Source organism: Heloderma suspectum, chromosome 4 (assembly GCF_057233095.1).
Source record: "Heloderma suspectum isolate Gila_16-S chromosome 4, 16-S_ref, whole genome shotgun sequence".
Taxonomy (NCBI): Eukaryota; Metazoa; Chordata; class Lepidosauria; order Squamata; family Helodermatidae; genus Heloderma; species Heloderma suspectum.
The window spans coordinates 105,958,847-105,975,684 of record NC_139461.1 but is presented as its reverse complement, the minus strand read 5'-3'; the positions used below and the strand labels follow the sequence as shown (position 1 = coordinate 105,975,684).

Sequence of the window (16,838 nt, the reverse complement as noted above, 5' to 3'; positions counted from 1 at the left end):
CTGCCAATTGTTTGGTGGTTTCCTGGCTTTAGTGCAGCTTTCCCCCCAGTCTAAAATGCTGAAACGCCTTTCGTGAGGTTTAATTACTGGCAGTAACAGCTTTAAGCTAAACTATGCGGCTATTTTTGTTTTTCTGAGCTTTTGCCTTTGGGCCCACCCAGCACTGGAATGTGGCCCCCGAGATTTTCTCCAAAATTGAATTTGCCCCTTGGGCTGAAAGACGTTCAAGACCCTTAGCTTAAACACTCCAACAGACAGGCAATGTCCACTGCTCCCTCATCAGGGATTGGATCCAGACTTAGTCATATTTGGAGTATTCCCACCGAAATAAATGGGACTAACTAAAGTCTCATAGATTTCAATAGGTCTACTCTGAGTATCTGGATCCAACCACATATCTCCAAGGGAACACCCAACATCCTAAGATGTTACAGACCTCAAACTCAGCTCTCTGTGTCTCTTTCTCTCTCAGACTGCAGCTTTGTCCTTTGCTTCCTTTCACTCACAGGCCTAGCTTGCCCACATGTCCTGGCTATGAGGGTGGGAATAAGGATGAAGCATCTCTTCCAAACATCACCTAGGCTTCTTGGGCCATCTTGGCTTCCGTGGAGACACATCCCCTGAATATTACAAGCTACCAACCCATACTGAAAGCCCTATTCACTGAAATCTTATAGGAAATCCACATCAGTATTTCTAAATTTTGGTGGAATTAGAACTCCAATATCAGCAAAGAGCCTGCTTCCAAAAGAGTACAGCCATCCTTACAGTGCACAGCATATCCAATGTCAGTGTAAGAGAATTCTGTTAGCACACAATGTCTCTTTCTGCTTTTTTCCCCTGGATTAAGCAGGCCTAATGAGAGTGTCCTTCCCAACCACAAACCCACTATCCCTCATTCCACATTGCTCTTCATGCAAGAACACTTATGTGACCAGTTAACGAGGTGAGAGAGATGGCAAAAACAACACTTGAACCTGACTGATACTGATGAAGTAAACTTTCATTTTCAAACAATTCTTCTTGCTGGTATTTGGGTACACCAAGATGTATCTAATTTTACCAGGAAGCCTGCTATGGAATTACACTCACCACATTATGGGCAGATGTATGCTTTTCTCTGCAGACTGTGCCCTGCAGACTGAGCGCTTTCTGTTAGCAACTGAAGGGGCTGTGCATAGCACTGATTGGCCAGCCCTAGTGACAATCATGGGGCCACCTTCCATACTTCTTTGGAGCAGTTTTCCAGTGTGTGTTTTTAAATGACTCTATTGAAAAATCATAATGAAGCCCCCAAAAAATGTTTAATCGGATAAAACATGCAAAGTGCTTGAAAAGAATATAAGAAGAAAAGTACACAGCCCACTTGAAGCAGGTGGGGTGGGTGAGGGGCAAAGATGAAACTGGCTAACTGGAACAAAGTATGTATGTAATTTGGGGGGCAAACCTGAAGGGAAGTCAAGCTCATTCCACAGAAGAAATAGAAACAAATTCACTCATTGCAGGTACATCTATACACACCCTTATTTATATTAGTAATACTGCAGTTGAAGATTATTCCAAGTGAAAATTAGAATGATAAGTAATGGAAAGAAAGCAGGAAGAATTAAGGTCATCAGTGAATACTCACAGTGTGTATTGATAAAGGGCCCTAAACGAAATGTCACCTGAACTTTGGGTTCAATAAGTAGAGGAGATAAGTAGACAAGGCTGACTCAGCAGCAATAGTCATCTGATCCAGACAAAATTAAGGGTTGTGCTTGAGGCCATGGAGGAAACCTCAAATCTACTCTAAAGTAAAAGAGCTTGTCAAAAACTGAGGCTGAGGCACAATGGTATTTTGACTGTAGCACCTCACAAGAAGGCAGCAACTAAATTAAGCTCAGTTTATTTTAGGATGCCTGGATTGCATATCATGAATTTTCAGAGACAACAAGGAAAGCACCTAGCTGGATCTAAATAAATCCATATTAGGACAAAGATATATGAAACATGAAATAGTAATTGCCATTCCATGTGAACAGCATTTAAATAATGAAAGCCAGGAGAGACAGGATTTAGGGATATGCTGAAAGAGCAGGAGAGGGATGGGAGAAATGTAAACTGTGATGTGAGGACACAAAAGTCAAGCATTTTTAAATCCCATTGTTTTCAATGGAATATGAAGCATGTGCTTAACTCACTCCCACTGTATTTGTTGAAACTTTAAGGCTACAATCCTAAACCCACCTACCTGGGAGTATGCCCCATTGAACTCAGGATAACTTTCTTTTATGTAGACATTAATGATTATAGCAGGGGTACAGAATTTCAGGTCTAGGGGCCAAATCTGGCCTTTCAGGACTCTGCAGAAGGCCATGCCCCCTTTCCCTGGCCCTACCCCTTTCCCCCAACCACCAATCATTTGTGGTTCCTGGTTTTTGTGCAGTTTTTTTACCCATTCTAAAAGGTTGAAATGTCTCTTCCTAAGGCTTAGTTACTGGCAGTAAACTAACATTTCCTAGCATTTTAGTTTTTGACCCCACCCTTTTTGATTTGGCCCCACTCACCCTTGGAATGTGACTTCAAAGAGCTTCTCTAAAATGGAATTCAACCCTTGGGCTGAAAGATCTTCTGCACTCCTGGATTATAGGATTGGTCTGTAAAACTACAATGCTGTGCAAACTACCTTGTGCTTCCAGACAAGGCCTTTACGGAATTTTACAGGAGGTTCAGTTTGTAGCTCTTCTGTGTTTTCCCTAGAGATGTATGAAAGTTCCGCCACGGATCTCGGGGAGGCTGAATGCCAGCGCATTCGGCCCCCCGAAATCGGTGGCGGAACGGCCCGCCACCCCCCCCCCACCACCCCGGGACGGGACTTACCTGGGGCAGATCTTCCTGGTGGCAGCAGCGGCAGCGGTGGCTGCGGCAGCCATTTCCAGATTTAAAAACAAACAAACGTGATAGGCTACGTAAAGATTTACGTAGCCTATTACGGCTAGATTTTTTAAAAAACACCGTGATAGGCTACGTAAATCTTTACGTAGCCTATCATGGCTGACTTAAAACAAAAAAAATGCACGTACGCAAATGGCGGCGGCCATGGCCGCCGCCATTTGCATCCCTTATTTTGGCACGTCTTAGTCTACGTAAACATTTATGTAGACTAAGATGGCGAAAATAAGGGGAACGCAAATAGCGTAGCATCTACGCTATTTGCGTTCCCCTTATTTTCGCCGTCTTAGTCTAGGTAATTTTTTACGTAGACTAAGACGTCCCAAAATAAGGGACGCAAATGGCGGCGGCCATGGCCGCCGCCATTTGCGTACGTGCGTTTTTTGTTTTTTTTTTAATCAGCCGTGATAGGCTACGTAAAGATTTACGTAGCCTATCACGGCTGACTGCAGGGACGCAAACGGCGGCGGCTACGGCCACCTCCATTTGCGTCCCTGGCAGCCAGCGGTCGGATGTCCAGCTGCTGGCGGAGCCAGCCGGCGGGTCCACAGAATTGCTGCGGAGCACAGCTGGCCGGCCAGGATTCTGGGGGGGGAGGAACAGAGCGCCTCCCCCCCCGGTGAGGATTCCGGGGGGAGGGACGGAATGCCTCCCCCCGCACCATCAGCATAATCCCCGAAAGGTAAGTACCTTTCGTACATCCCTAGTTTTCCCGTCACTTCTTCCGTCTTTTTTCTTACCAGAAGGAAGAAAAGACAGAATAAATGTACAATGCTTTTTTATTGGTAATGCTAGGAACACTCCATCAGGAAGCACCATAAGTCCTATTTAACTCAGTGGGACTTACTTCTGAGTAAATACATGAGCAGATTATATAGTACTTAACTCTGGGTAGATTGTACTCTGAATTTTCATGTGGCTTCTCAGTCCTCCTAGCTCTGGATTTTACTCCCCATGGGCTTCTCTACGTGAGGCTTTTATCATGTGCTCATGATTGTCCACTCTGCTCACAGAAGTTGGCGGGTCCTTTACACGATGTTGTCAACCTCCAGGGTTTCTCCCATGCTTTATGACCTTTATCCCAGCATTTTTCCTTAATGGGGAAAATGTGGTAATAAATTTCAATCGCACTTTGAAGCATTCCAGCAGCTGGTGAATTTCCAGAATCATGCTATATCACAGCACCCTCTAGTGATATAGAGACACATCTAGAACTTGCAGACAAAGGAAATCCCCCCTCAAACCACGTGTAAAGGAACCAGTCTTAATCCTGCAAAGAATTCGGAAGCAGAAGCCCCAGTAAAGGTGTGGGTTAAACGCCTGGTGTAGAGAAGCCCCAATGGGCAACATAGCTCAGTTCCAGTTAATTATATAAGAGACCACTATGGTTTCTAACTGACTAGGAAAAAAGCTCCAGCCTGGCCTGTTCCTGTTCTTGTTTCATGGCATGATGGTAGCAGGGTGCAGTAAAAAAGTTGGCAATCTTAAAAACAATAGAAAGTTTGCATTCCATGCGGGAATGAGCAGAGATGATCCAGAATTAAAAGTTCAATATCCCTTATCTTCTTTCAAAGGGAAATACATTTACATAGATAACTGGCCTCGGGTGTGTTTCCACGCTATCAGCTTCACTTTGTTTGCAACTTTGTTGTGATGTTTCCCCAACCACATCTTCTCCTTCTCCTGTTTCCACAGACCTTAAATACCCAGCTTATTATTGCTGTAGCCTGGGGCTCTGTGCTGTTTCCACTGAGCTGTAATCAAATTATTTTCTTGATGGCCTGGTGGAGTCTGGGTTGGGTATGATTACCTCATCAGTGTTCCTGCCCCCTCCTCTTGCCGATTCCCCCCTCCCTCACCCCCTTCTGCTCCGCTCCAGTTTCCCGCTTTGGCCAGTCTCCTCCATGCCTTCTGAGCCCTTTTGTTTTTTCCTTTAAGCAAAGTCGTGTGTGCACCATCCCCATCCTTAATGCTCCGCCCCCCAGGTGACCGCTTCATGGAGACACCTTCTTCATTAGACCTGGCGTGCTCCCCCCCCCAGCGCTGTTGTTGGTCTGCCCCCTTATTTTGGCTTCCCAACAACCCTGCAAGGTGGGCTAGTAATGGCTGGCTGGCTTCCCAATCGAAAGCACTTTTAATACCCATTAAAATCCTAACTGTCAAGCCTTTCTCCTGCGTGGCTGAGAAGGGAGACTTCCCCATCACCTAGGAGGAAAAAAGCCCATTAAACTGGTGAGCAAAAGGGAGAAGAAGCAATCAGTGAAGTCAATGGGAAGAGGAAGTTCCAACTAAATGCATAGAAGGCGATGGGAGACCTTAAGACTGCTACTCTAACCACACTTACAATGCACTCCTATTCATGCCTACTCAGAAGCAAGCCACATAGATTTCAATGGCAATTTCTCCCAGGAAAGGAAAGGCTTACAGCCAATGGGTTTACTCAGAAGTAACACGCACAGCACACGCCCACACAAAGAGGGACAAAGTGCTAAAGGGGAAATAAATACACAGGGAGGAAATGGCGAACAGAGCCAGTGGATGATATACTAGTTGTGCATCTCTTCATGTCTGCCTCCCTCACCCCCTTCTGCTCTGCTCCAGCCCTTTTGTTTTTTCCTTTAAAGTGAGTTTTAAAGTGCACTTTCGCTTTAATGAAGGAGCTTAAAAGCAAAGTTGTGTGTGCAGCATCCCCCCTCCCTTTAAATTCTTTCTTCCCTAAACCGGGGATGCGCTTTAACGACTCTCCATGAAGCCATCTTTGAGGCTCTCCTGATTTCCTTGCTGCCACCTTGACTGAGAACTTCATAGGGATAATCAGGGTGGGCGGACACTGCACTTGCATGTCAGGGGTGCTTATGTGTGCATCTCTTCATCTCTACCTGACTGCTCCTCCAGTATCATCTCCCCCTCTCCTTCACACGCTGCTTCCAGTGCAGTCATGGGCAGGTGAGCGACACACGCACAAGGGCTGGGCTACATGCCCCATGGGCAGGACTACGACACCAAACCCAGTGCGGTTGTGGAAACAGGTTAGTAATGGAGCCGAAATAAGCAGAAAAAGGCAGGCTATAAGCAGTCTCATAGAATCATAGAATAGTAGGGTTGGAAGGAGCCTACAAGGCCATCGAGTCCAGCCCCCTGCTCAATGCAGGAATCCAAGTCAGAGCACCCCTGACAGATGGCTATCCAGACTCATCTTGAATCCCTCCAGTGTGGGAGAGCCCACCACCTCCCTAGGTAATTGGTTCCATTGTCGTATTGTTCTGACAGTCAGGAAGTTTTTCCTGATGTTCAGCCGGAATCTGGCTTCCTGTCACTTGAGCCCATTATTCTGTGTCCTGCACTCTGGGATGATCAAGAAGAGATCCTGGCCTTCTTCTCTGTGACAACCTTTCAAGTACTTGAAGAGTGCTATCATATCTCCCCTCAGTCTTCTCTTCTCAAGGCTAAACATGCCCAGTTCTTTCAGTCTCTCTTCATAGGGCTTTGTTTCCAGACCTCTGATCATCTTTGTTGCCCTCCTCTGAAGCCTCTCCAGTTTGTCTGCATCCTTCTTAAAGTGTGGTGCCCAGAACTGGACACAGTACTCCAGATGAGGCCTAACCAGTGCTGAGTAGAGGGGAACTAGTACTTCCTGGGATTCGGAAGCTATGCTTCTATTAATGCAGCCCAAAAGAGCATTGGCCTTTTTTGCAGCCACATCACATTGTTGGCTCATATTCAGCTTGTGATCGACAACAATTCCAAGATCTTTCTCGCTTGTAGTGTTGTTGAGCCACGTATCCCCCATCTTGTAACTGTGCATTTGGTTTCTTTTTCCTAGGTGCAGAACTTGGCATTTATCCCTATTAAAATTCATTCTGTTGTTTTCAGCCCAACGCTCCAGTCTATCAAGATCACTTTGAATTTTGTTTCTGTCTTCCAAAGTATTAGCTATCCCGCCCAATTTTGTGTCATCTGCAAATTTGATCAGCGTTCCCTGCACCTCCTCCTCCAAGTCATTCATAAAAATGTTGAAGAGCACTGGGCCCAGGACTGAGCCCTGCGGTACCCCACTCGCTACCTCTCCCCAGTTTGAGAAGATCCTGTTGATAAGCATTCTTTGAGTCCGATTCTGTAGCCAACTGTGGATCCACCAGATCGTTGTTTCATCTAGCCCACTTTGAGCTAGTTTGCCCATCAGGATATCATGGGGCACTTTGTCGAAAGCTTTGCTGAAGTCGAGGTATATGATGTCCACAGCATTCCCACGGTCTACAAGGGAGGTTACTTGATCACAAAATGAGATCAGATTTGTCTGGCAGGACTTGTTTTTGACAAATCCATGTTGGCTTCGAGTAATCACGGCATTGTTTTCAAGGTGCTTCCAGATGGATTGCTTTATCATCTGCTCCAGAATTTTCCCAGGGATTGATGTCAGACTGACCGGTCTGCAGTTCCCAGGTTCCTCCTTTTTACCCTTTTTGAAGATAGGGACAACATTAGCCCTCCCCCAGTCATCTGGCACTTCCTCCGTCCTCCATGATTTCTCAAAGAGAATAGACAGCGGTTCTGAGAGTTCTTCTGCCAGTTCCTTTATTACTCTAGGATGCAGTTCATCTGGCCCTGGAGATTTGAACTCATTCAAAGTAATTAGGTGTTCCTTGACCATATGCCTATCGATCTCAAGCTGCAATCCTGCCCCTTCAGCCTACACTTCGCCTTTGCCAGAGGGGTCATAGACCCTCTTTTGGGAGAAGACTGAGCCAAAGTAGGAATTGAGCACCTCTGCCTTTTCTTTGTCATCCGTTATCATTTTGCCATCCTTATTTAATAGCTGAACCACCATTTCTTTCCTCTGCCTTGCACATAGCTGAAGAAAGCCTTTTTGTTGTTTTTAGCATCCCTCGCTAACCTCAGCTCGTTCTCAGCTTTAGCCTTCCTGATGCCATCCCTGCAATTCTGTGCTACCTGCCTGCACTATTCCTTTGTTATTTGGCCTTCTTTCCACTTCCTATATGTGTCCTTTTTTGTTTTCAGGTCATCCCTAAGCTTTTTGTGAAGCCACATTGGCTTCTTCTGTTGTCTTCCACCTTTTCTTCTTGTTGGAATTGTTTGTGATTGTGCCTTGAGAATTTCCTTTTTTAAAAGCTCCCACCCATCTTGGACTCCTTTCCCCATTAGCGTCGCTTGCCATGGGACCTACTGATCATTGTTCTGAGTTTATTAAAATCAGCTTTCCTAAAATCCAGGGTACACGTTTGACTGCACTCGGCTTTTGCTTCCCTTAGAACCAAGAACTCAAGTACAACATGGTCGCTTTCCCCCAGAGTTCCTGTAACTGCTACTTCATCCACTAAGTCATCTCTGTTGGTTAGGATCAAGTCAAGGATAGCCGATCCTCTAGTTCCTTCCTCTACTTTCTGTAGGAGGAAGTTATCCGCCACACAACTCACAAGTCAGGAATTTCCTTTAGGGGCCATGTTTTGCAGAATTTGTCTCCCAACAAATATTGGGGAAATTGAAGTCCCCCATTACTACTACATCATGCTTCCTTAAAACACTGGCTATTTGCTTTTCAAAAGTTTCATCCTCATCTTCTCCTTGGTTGGGTGGCTGGTAGTAGACTCCGACCACCAGGTTCCTTTTATTCTTTGCTCCATTTATTTTGATCCAGATGCTCTCGATGGGACTACCAAGCTCATCCTCCTGTATTTCTCTGCAGAGATATGTATTTTCACATACAGTGCAACCCCACCTCCCTTTCTGTTCCTCCTGTTCTTTTTGAACAAATTATCCTTCAATTGCTGTATTCCAGTCATGAGAGTCATCCCACCAAGTCTCAGTTATACCTATCAAGTCATAATTTCCCTCTTGTATTAAGAGTTCAAGTTTGTTCTGTTTGTTTCCCATACTCTGGGCATTAACATATAGACATCGAAGACCATGTGCTTCATAGTCTGGCTTTCTTCCTACATGTGTCTGAAGACTATTATTGGGAGGTATCAGAGCTGTTCTCTCCGTTGCAGTGCATGCGCCTACGTCCATTGTTACCCCCAACATTACATCTCCCTTCCCCGTAGGATTCAGTTTAAAGCCCTCCTGATGAAATTCTTCATGCTGTGGCCAAACACATTCTTCCCATCCTTTGTGAGGTGCAACCCGTCCCTTGCCAACAGCCCATCTTCCAGGAAGTATAGCCCGTGGTCCAAGAATCCAAATCTCTCTCATCGGCACCACCTTCGTAGCCAGTCATTCACCCAGAGTATTTTTCGTTCCCTTTCTATCCCTCTTCTAACTACTGCAAGGATGGATGAGAAAACTATCTGGGCCCCAAAGTTCTTGAGTTTCCTTCCCAGAGCTTCAAAGTCTGACGTGATTTCTTCGTGCCTACGCTTGGCAGTATCATTTGTTCCCACATGGATGAGAAGAAAGGGATACCTGTCAGCGGACTTTATGAGTTCAGGCAACCTTTCAGTCATGTCTCTAATTCGTCCTCCTGGGATACAACATACCTGGCGAGTCCACGGGTCTTCACGACATACTTGGGTCTCGATCCCACGCAGCAAGGAGTCTCCCACTACTACCACTCTTCTCTTCTTGTTGTTGTAGGCCTGGGTTTCATCGCCTCTGTTTGACTGACCTTCAGCCTCTTGCTCACCCTCATGTAGGTTCCCCTGTGATTCTTCCTCTGCAGGCTGTCCTCCAGTCTCATCCGCAAGTACCTGGAATCGATTCCACAGCTCCACTGCTTCCACTGGTGCAGAGTGGCGTCTAGTTCTTCTTCTCCTAACTGTCTCCCTTTTCCAAGGTGTATCCTCTACTCCATTTTTCTTCACCTCAGCATTTCCCACTGCCTCATCTTGCTGTTGCTCTTCAAGCTTCTGGTCTTCCCTTTGCTGCTGTAGTTCCCCCATTCTGTCCAAGAACTCTTTGTGTTCTCTTATTCCCCGGAGGGTCGACAGTTGCTGCTCCAGTCCACTTACTTTTTCTTCCAGCAGTGTGATCAACTTGCACTTGTTGCAGGTGTAGGCCATGTTGTTCTCAGGCAAGAAAACAAACATTGCACACACCTTGCAGGTCACCACCACTGGAGAGTCTTGTCCTTCCATAGCCTCTTTTCCCTTTTTGTGTCTAGCTTGTGATTGTTCTAGACTAGCCTGTGCCTGTTCCTCTACTCAGTAGAGGTTAAAAGCACAGTCCCACTTGTGTGAAAGTGTGTGTTACAAGACAAATAAATGGAAAAAAGTTAGTTAAAAAAAAAATGTTAGGGGCCTCCCCCTTGACCTCCCCTGCCGAATTCCCCTGGCCAACTCCTGTTTGCTCCCCCTGTCCGCTTGCTCTGGTCGCTCGCTCTCTGGTCGCTTGCTTGCTTCTGTAGTCCCTGGACCAGCTAAGTAATAATAATATAATTATTATTAAGGTATATTATGTCCACAGCATTCCCACAGTCCACAAGGGAGGTTACCTGATCAAAAAATGCGATCAGATTCGTCTGGCAGGATTTGTTCTTGACAAATCAGTGTTGGCTTCGAGTAATCACTGCATTGTTTTCAAGGTGCTTACAGATGGATTGCTTTATCATCTGCTCCAGAATTTTCCCAGGGATTGATGTCAGACTGACTGGTCTGCAGTTCCCAGGTTCCTCCTTTTTCCCCCTTTTGAAGATAGGGACAACATTAGCCCTCCTCCAGTCATCTGGCACTTCACCCGTCCTCCATGATTTTTCAAAGGGAAATCTCAGTCTCAGAAGAAGCAGTTTTTCCATGATGCTGGTGCTGAATGTCCATGACATCATGGAAACACAGAGACCTCACTGCGCAGCCAGGTTGGAGTAAATCGCTGGTGGAAACACAGCCCTGGTAAAAATGCAACCAATGTACATTCCTATAATTATGCTATAATTTCTCTTTCTTTCTTCTGATATTCAGCCCTCTGTTACAGTTAATTCTCCGTTTCTGAGGCAGATATAGGTAACAGCAAAACATGTTCAGCCTCAAGACAGAATCATCCAACACCTTTGTTCTTAAAATGCTCGACGTGTATTTGACAAGATGAGCCTGAAAGATTGTTTTTTGGGTTTTTTCTCAAGCTGATATGGGATTGGCAGCAACTTTACAAAGCACACTGGCCGATGAACCAGGTTGTCAGATGATGAGACAAAGGGAGATACTACAGTTTATAGGGCTTGTGTATGCAGTCAAATGCTATCAGCCATAAGGGAATAAATAGCACTGGTGGAATATAGGTTTTGCTTTTCCAAATTGAATACTTTGAGTATTAACTATCTCTATAAGGCAGCCTTCCCCAACTTGCCCTCCTGGTGTTTTCTCTTTCTTTCTTTCTTTTTTCTTTTCTTTCTTATTTATTTATTTGGAATATTTATATACCACTTCTCATTTGAAAACAAATCCCAAAGGGTTTTATAAAAGAATAAAATCAAACAAAAACTACATACACACATACATACGCACACAAAATAATATCATGAGGCTTGTACCAAGATAGCTTATGGCTGGGGGAAAAGCCAAAGTTGAGATAAATACAAGTTTTCAGTAAACACCAATAAACATTCCACATGCCAGTGTTGAGGCCTGATAGACCTCAGAGGGGAAATCATACCACAGGACGGGTGTCACTTCAAAGAAGGCCCATCTCCGCATCGCCACCAAACAGAAACATGTAGGCCACAGCATGGATGAGAGGGCCTCTCCTGGAGAATGTAGCGGCCTTGGGAATTAGTATAGAGGGAGATGTTCCTTGAGGTAACATAGTCCTGAGTTGCACAGGACTTAAACCTAGTTCGGTAGATCCTTTAGCACAGGCATAATATATGCATGGTAAGGCATCATAGCCAGCATGGCCATTGGGAGTTGAAGGGAGTTGGAATGATGGGTGTTGCATTCCAACACATCTGGAGGGCACCAAGTTGGGAAAGGCTGGTCTACCTTTCTATCATGATTGGGACTTATCTAATACCTCCAGTTTTTGCATGGATCACTTTTATCACAGATTGTTCAGTGCCACTGTTTGAGAAAGGGGATTCATGAAGCAGTGGTGTGGAGATGTGGGGAGGCCTCTACCTCTGCACTGGTAGGTGCATGGCCATGACAGTGGCTCATGCTGGGCATTTCCGGCCATTCAGCAGATGCCCACCCTCAAGAGGGCTTATATAGCAGCCCCTTCTGCCTCCACCATGGCCGCATGGCGCCCTCTGTGTTCCCCACACAGCAGCACTCTGTGGTGGGTGCTGGTAGGTAGGGATGGGCGGATTTCCTACCTGCTGATCTGGGTGGGAATCCGCCCACGAAGGGAGGCGATCCATCCTTCTCCCCGGAATCCTCAGGAGCCGGCTCTGCTCCGTGACGATCCCATGGAGCCGGCCGCCAGCTCCACATCGCTGGCGATATGTCCAGCCGCAACTGCCATGCCGTATCGCTGGCTGAGTGAGGGCTAACTCCGGACGCAAATGGCGTAGTGGATGCCATTTGCTGCCATAAAGCTGTTAGATTGACCTAAATGCAGCCCAAGTTAAACACTTTTCAGTCCCATTGGTTTACATAGGAAAGTGATGCAGAAACATCATCCATTCCATAATGAGGTCTAAGTTATGTGTGGGGGGGAGCATGGAATAAGTTGTTTAAATTGCATTGTAAATGTTGTAAGGGCCTGATGATAAAAAAACAGGATATAAATCAAATAAGGTCACAATCCTAGAACCAACCCCCATGCCCTCCTGTGCTGCCTCGTAAGCAGAACGGAATGGCCCCACGCATGGAGTGGCGTAAAAGGGGCATTCCCGGGGGTGGGGCGGGCAGAAATGCCAGTATGACACACCCTATGTGTCATCTGGCTGCCACCACACCGCTCCGACGTCCTGCAGCTAGACAGCCGAAATTGGCTGTCTAGCCGCGAATGCAGGACAGGAGAAGCGCGGAGGAGACGATTCCCTCCGCACTTCGCCTGCCCTGCATTGGATAGGCGGTCGCTTCCTAGTTAGGAGGCGGCTGCCTATCCCCATAGAAACTCCCTTCATGAGTATGCTTAAGGCTGCAATCCTGTGCATACTTTCTTCAGAGTAAGACCTTAAGAACGCAGCAAATCTTACTTCCAAGTAAGCATATATATGATCCAGATAGATATATCTTCCATTGAAATCAATTGGCCTTAAAAGTTACTTAACTTTGTTGGATTGCACGTATGCTGTGCACGTATCCTAATTCCATTTGAACTAGGTTGAGGTAGAATTAAACTGGCCATAGTGACCAAAAGCAACTTTCCAAATTTAGTGTCTCCCTTTTGTTTGGTTTTGCCTGTGTATCCCACCCTATAGTGTGGCCTATAAATAAACCATTGGTGGTGGCATCAGTTCCTTTAGATCTGTATGAAGTAACATCACCATCTACGTATGCAAAGTCGACCACATGGGGACTGAGAAGCAGAAAACACAGCTCACTGTGGGAAGGCGATAAATTCTGTAATAACGGGGCCATCCTCCTGGGCTTGGCCATCTATCATGTAAATATTTTAGAGTCTGAGTTCATCTGCTGGCTGCTAGAGAGATTTTCTGGCTGCTCTCCCAAACTGACTCAATGCTCTTCGTGACTGGGACATTTATTACATACAGTGCATTAGGCACTTGGTGTATGTAGCAGTAATCAGACCCTGAAAAGTTTAGGGATATTATCTTCTTGCTCCTCTGCTCTGTACAACCTATGACATCATCTGAGGAAGGCCACTGGTTGAGTACATGTGTGTGTGAGTGCACAAATGCACGTGCGTCTTTCCTCCCTCCCTTTTGTTTTCCTTCCCCCCTTCTCTCTCCCCCTTTCTGCTAGCAGTTTGTCAAACTGTCTTGCCTTTATCTCATCTTACACACACTTTGCAAACAAGGCACAAGGTGATTGATGTGCTGCTAACTTCAGGGTTTTTTTTTGTATTTTATTTCACTTTTCTTAAGGTCTGGGCTAAATAAAGCAACCCTCCAAAACCAGCATTTTTGTGGAGGTTGATTTGGGGTGGGGGGTGGGGGACACCCATCCATCCTTGTATGCAGTGTCTTAAAAGTGTTATCTCAGCAAAGATAGCACAGGACAGGGGCGAAGGGGGAAAGGGAGTCATTTCAAGATAAACAAAAGACCTCCAAAGGTTTTCGCCTCCCTCACCACTCCCACCTCTTTAACCTGATTATGGCACCCATAAGGAATGCACAAAAGCTTCTGATCCCCTCAGCCCTTTGTAACAGCCCACATCTCCTTGGAAGACCCAAGTCAGGGAAAAGCTCACCAACTTAACTATGTTCCAATGCTGCCACAGTGGCTATTACAGAAACCTGTTAAAAGTTTACCGCTGGCCTGTGTTGATGGTAGATCAGCAGATGAATGTGAAACATGTCATATTGACTCATGTAGGAGCAAACAACTGAGGCTGAACTTTCTACATTATTATTACTACTTTCCTTCTGTAGAAGAGAAGGAGTGGCTCTGTAATCTGCCATACGCAAGGGGGGTGGGGGAGGAGGAGAGAGAGAGATAATAAGTGTGTGTGTGTGTGCGGCGCATGGAAAGTCATGCTCTGAACATTAACTAATGCTGGCAGGTCTGAGTGAGTGATAAATCAGTAGTAAAGGGAACTTTTGTGAACCGCCCAGAGAGCTTCGGCTATTGGGTGGTACAGAAATGAAATTAAATAAATAAACTTTTCACTCTTTGTGTTATGGTTACTACAAAGTTAAAACAGTTCCTCATCTAAGTTAATCTGCTCAGGTCCTCCTTCTACAGAATCCCCTGGATTTGATATTAAGTTTCCAAAGTAACTCTACTTTAAAGGTAAAGGTAAAGGTGTCCCCAACCAGTTGTGTCCGACTCTAGGGTGTGGTGCTCATCCCCGTTTCTAAGCCGAAGAGCCAGCGCTGTCCGAAGACGCTTCTGTGGTCATGTGGCTGGCGTGACTGAACACCGAGGTGCACGGAACGCTGTTACCTTTCCCGCCGAGGCGGTACCTATTTATCTACTTGCAATTTCTTGCTTTCAAACTGCTAGGTTGGCAGAAGCTGGGACTGAAGATGGGAGCTCACTCCGTCACGCAGCACTCGGGTCTCGAACTGCTGACCTGTCGACCTTCCAGTCTGCAGTTCAGCATCTTAACCACTAAGCCACCGCGGCCCTCTAACTCTACTTTAGATCCTTCCAAATAGGAAGACACTGGCCTGGTTCATGCATAAGGCTAACCCATGATTTGTTGCCCGTCCCAGGGTTTGTCTGGCAGATGATTAAGCAAACTGTGGTTTGTTTTCTCAATCCCTGGGTTGTTCGTTTCCCTCCTGCTTTGCCCACTCCCTCTCTGCATCCCAAATGACTTTGTGGTGCTGCACTACTGTCATGGAGACCAGCGGGTGGTTTTTTTTTACCGCTCTTTCCCACTGCCTCTGTAGCCTGGCAAAACAACCCATGAACAACTCATGGTTCTGGGTTCACACATAATGACAACCCAAGGTTTAAACAATCCAGAGTTCACAACCCAACAACAAATTATAGGTTCTCTTTCTTGGTTGTTTGTGGTTAACCAACCATGGGTTGTTAGCATGGCTACACTCACACATCATGACAACCCAGAATTCAACAATACAGCCAAGATATATAGATCTCCCCACTCCTCAAATACCTATGGTAAAAAGGTTCATACTCATTTTGTAATGCATGTTTATTTTTGTTTTTTTCTTTAAGCTCCTACAAAGCAAACATGAAAGCTTTTTGATACATGTATGATCGTTACCTTGTCGTGGTGCTGGAGCTTGAGCAATGACATCATGAGCTAAACCGTGAAGGGACACCCAAGACGGGAAGGTCATGGCAGAGAGGTCAGACTAAATACGATCCCTGGGGAAGGAAACGGCAACCCACCTCAGTATTCTTGCCATGAAAACTAAATGGATCAATACAACCAGATATGTCGGTATACCGTCGGAAGATGGGACTCCCAGGTCGGAAGATGGTCAAAATGCTACTGGGGAGGAACAGAGGATAAGTTCAACTAGCCCCAGATGTGATGATGCAGCTAGCTCAAAGCCGAAAGGACGGCTAGCAGCCGATGGTGCTGGTGGTGAACGATGAATCCGATGTTCTAAAGATCAACACACCATAGGAACCTGGAATATAAGACCTATGAACCTGGGCAAATTGGATGTGGTTATTGGGGAGATGTCAAGATTAAATATAGACATTTTGGCTGTCAGTGAACTGAAATGGACTGGAATGGGCCACTTCACATCAAATGACCACCAGATCTACTTCTGTGGACAAGAGGACCACAGAAGAAATAGAGTAGCCTTCATAATTAATAATAAAGTGGCTAAAGCAGTGCTTGGATACAATCCAAAAAATGACAGAATGATCTCAATTCGAATTCAGGGTAAGCCATTTAACATCACAGTGATCCAAATATATGCCCCAACCACAGATGCTGAAGAAGCAGAAGTAGATCAGTTCTATGAGGATCTGCAGCACCTACTGGATAGTATGCCAAACAAAGATGTTATTTTCATTACAGGAGACTGGAATGCTAAGGTGGGTAGTCAAATGACACCTGGAATTACAGGCAAGCATGGTCTGGGAGAACAAAATGAAGCAAGACATAGGCTGATAGAATTTTTCCAAGACAACTCACTGTGCATAATAAGCACTCTCTTCCAACAACCTAAGAGACGACTTTATACATGGACTTCACCAGACGGTCGACTCCGAAATCAGATTGACTACATCCTTTGTAGCCAAAGGTGGTGGACATCTATGCAGTCGGTAAAAACAAGACCTGGAGCTGATTGTAGTTCAGATCATGAACTTCTTATTGCACAATTTTAGAATCAGACTAAAGAGAATAGGGAAGACCCACAGATCAGTTAGATATGAGCTCACTAATATTCCTAA

At 45.6% G+C, this 16,838-nt stretch overlaps 1 long non-coding RNA gene across 2 annotated transcripts in view; it reads right to left on the bottom strand.

The window, feature by feature from the left end:
* LOC146347242 (uncharacterized) overlaps positions 1-16,838 on the bottom strand; it is a 49,292-nt gene that overhangs the window by 26,298 nt on the left and 6,156 nt on the right. Inside the window, exon 3 of one of the 2 annotated variants that reach the window (XR_014789859.1) lies at positions 15,688-15,791. The exons of the other annotated variant lie outside the window; for it this stretch is intronic. This is a non-coding gene — a long non-coding RNA (uncharacterized LOC146347242). The remainder of the gene's footprint in view (positions 1-15,687; positions 15,792-16,838) is intronic. 2 annotated transcript variants of the gene reach the window in all.